Source organism: Phodopus roborovskii, unplaced genomic scaffold (genome assembly GCF_943737965.1).
Source record: "Phodopus roborovskii unplaced genomic scaffold, PHOROB, whole genome shotgun sequence".
Taxonomy (NCBI): domain Eukaryota; kingdom Metazoa; phylum Chordata; class Mammalia; order Rodentia; family Cricetidae; genus Phodopus; species Phodopus roborovskii.
The window spans coordinates 3,114,720-3,117,738 of record NW_026126487.1 but is presented as its reverse complement, the minus strand read 5'-3'; the positions used below and the strand labels follow the sequence as shown (position 1 = coordinate 3,117,738).

The window sequence follows — 3,019 nt, the reverse complement described above, 5'->3', positions numbered from 1 at the left end:
ACATGGGTGAGGCCACTGAGAACAACAGGATTTCATAGTTGCCCCACAGCAGAAAGATTCTGAATAAGTTCCACATGAGAAATGGGGTAAATTTAGGTGCAACTTTCAATGCCAACTATGTGCTCAATAGCGCTTTACTGTCCCACCGTGTGGCCAGGCACAAAAGAGTATGAACTGGTACTTTCATGCCAGTAAAGTCCAAATGCAAGGACACGGATCCTCACTGATTTGGAATCTGAGGTAGTACATGAGTTGTGGTCAAGGAAGAAGTTTAAAAGTGTCAGGGTGTTTGGGACAGTCTCGGCTTTGTCTCCCATGCAGTCAGGTTTTGGTTCAGTCGCCTACACTTTGCATTCTTTACTGTTTCTTCCTAGTACTGGGAGTAGAACCCAGGCCTTCACTGCCTACACACAAAGCAGATGCTCCATTACTGAGCCATGCACCAACCCTCATATTCTTTTCTGACCTTCTCCATGTAGACCAGTGCCCCCCCCTCTCTCTCTCTCTCGCGCACACACACACACACACACACACACAGAGGCAGGAGTGGGCATAGATTGAGTTTAAACCTCTGCTTTACCCTTCCTGGCTTTCTGTCCTGACTAAGTCATATAACTCCTCCTTGCCTCAATTCTTCATTCAAAAACCAGACTTTATTATTTCATCTGACAAGATTATGGGTTAATACCCACGAAAAAGTGGCTTTGAAACATTCCTGGGACATACTAAGGCTTCAGAAGGCTTCAGAAAAGGCTAGCTGCTATCACCACTATTCCCTCAGTACACAATGTTCTGCTAAGTGTGACTCTGCAATGATGAACAAATGCAGCCCTTTGCTGACATACTCCCACAGACACACAGACATAAACACAGACGCACAGAGACGCACAGACATAAACACAGACACACACATACAAATACACACACACGTATACATACACACAGACATGAACATACACACACACATATACACAGACACACACACAGGAGCACAAATGCACATGTGTGTGTATATACACAGGACTCTCAGCAGAGACATGTCCGTGAATGGGGTTGGAGAGCCATGGATGTAGTATTTTCGGTTTCACTGTATGTGTCCCTGTCTCCTCCTTCTCTTCTTCCTTTCCTTCCTTCTTTTTTTTTTTTTTTTTTTTTTTTTTTTTCCCTGCCTCTTCTGTTTTGAGACAGTCTGTGATGCCTAGGCTAGATTTGAATTCCTGGGTCTTGACCCTTCCATCTCAGTCTATCAAGCCCTGGGACCCCAGTGTACACTATCACACCAATTTATTTCTTTTACTTTATCAAAAGGATATTTCCATCTTATTTGCTATGTGCTCTTTGTTTCTTTTAAAACTGGTTAGATAGACCGGAAGCTGGGACCTTAGTTTCCCATCTTGCAAGATGGCGGGTGAAAAAGCCGAGAAGCCTGACAAAAAAAGAGAAAAACCAAGAAGGCTGGCGGTGATGCCGCAGGTGCTCCCGCGGCTGCTGCAGCCAAAACGGGTGACCCTAAGGTTAAAAGCCCAAGAAGGGGAGGCTACACTGCAGCCGGAACCCTGTCCTGGTTAGAGAAATTGGCAGGTACTCCCGATCTGCCATGTATTCCAGAAAGGCCCTGTACAAAAGAAAACACTCAGCTGCAAAAACTAAGGTTGAAAAGAAGAAGAAAAAGGAGAAGGTCCTTGCTACTGTCACCAAACCGGTTGGTGGTGACAAGAATGGTGGTACCGGGGTGGTCAAACTTTGAAAAATGCCCCGGTATTACCCCACTGAAGATGTTCCTCGGAAGCTGCTGAGCCATGGCAAAAAGCCCTTCAGTGAGCATGTGGGAAAGCTTCGTGCCAGCATCACTCCCGGGAGCGTCCTGATCATTCTCACTGGGCGCCACAGAGGCAAGAGGGTGGTTTTCCTGAAGCAGCTGGGCAGAGGCTTGCTACTTGTGACGGGACCTCTTGCCCTCATCAGAGTTCCTCAGCGAAGAACACACCAGAAATTTGTCATCGCCACCTCTACAAAAGTTGATATCAGTCAAGTTAAGATCCCCAAACACCTAGCTGAAGCTTACTTCGAGAAGCAGCAGCTGTGCAAACCCACGCACCAGGAGGGCGAGATCTTCGACACAGGGAAGGAGAAATACGAGATTACAGAGCACCGCAAGGCTGATCAGAAAACCGTGGACTCGCAGCTTTTGCCAAAGATCAAAGCTGTTCCTCAGCTTCAGGGCCACCTGTGGTCTCAGTTCTCTCTGACAAATGGGGTGTATCCTCACAAACTGGTTTTCTAAATAGCTATCAACCTAATTAAACAGCTTTACATGTTAAAAAAAAAAAACTGGTATTAATAAACTTCAGTTCATAGAAACATGAACATTTATCCTTATCAATGTAACTTTCTTTTTAAAAACATAAGAAACTCAGCCTGGCAGTGGTGGCACATGTCATTAATCCCAGCATTGGGGAGGCAGAGGCAGGCGTATCTCTGTGAGTTTGAGGCCAGCCTGGTCTACAAAGTGAATTCCAGGACAGCCAGAGTGGTTACACAGAGAAACCCTGTCTCAAAAACCAACAATAACAAAAAAACCCAAGAAATAAAAAAAAAATTGCACATGAAATATACAGTTTGAACAAACATTGTCTTTCATTGCCTCCAAGAGCTTGAACACCTGGTCTCTTCATAGGCATAGGCCTTGGGACTTTTTAGCTTCCTGATAGGAGACACAATGAACCAGTTGCCTTAAGCTCCTGCCCCCAATGCCTTCTCTGCCATGGTGGACAGTCTCCCCTCAAACTGTGAGTCAAATAGGCCTTCCTCCCTTAAGTTGCTTCTTGTCTGGTATTTGATCACAGCACTGAGCAAAGTAACTAATACAGTGCTCTAGCAAGGATGGATGAGTCCATAGGTACCAAACGGGAGGTGACTTTGACCAAGTGTTGAGCAGGAAGTAGGATTTCATCAACAGCAAAAGAGATGAGTCATACAAGGGGTAGCAAACGTAACACTGAACAGAATGCAGACCCTT

The 3,019-nt window shown here is 45.5% G+C and overlaps 1 pseudogene; it reads left to right on the top strand.

Annotated features, from left to right (window-relative positions):
- Positions 1-1,391: 1,391 nt before the first annotated feature.
- LOC127230001 (60S ribosomal protein L6-like) lies at positions 1,392-2,284 on the top strand (annotated as a pseudogene).
- Positions 2,285-3,019: the final 735 nt, after the last annotated feature.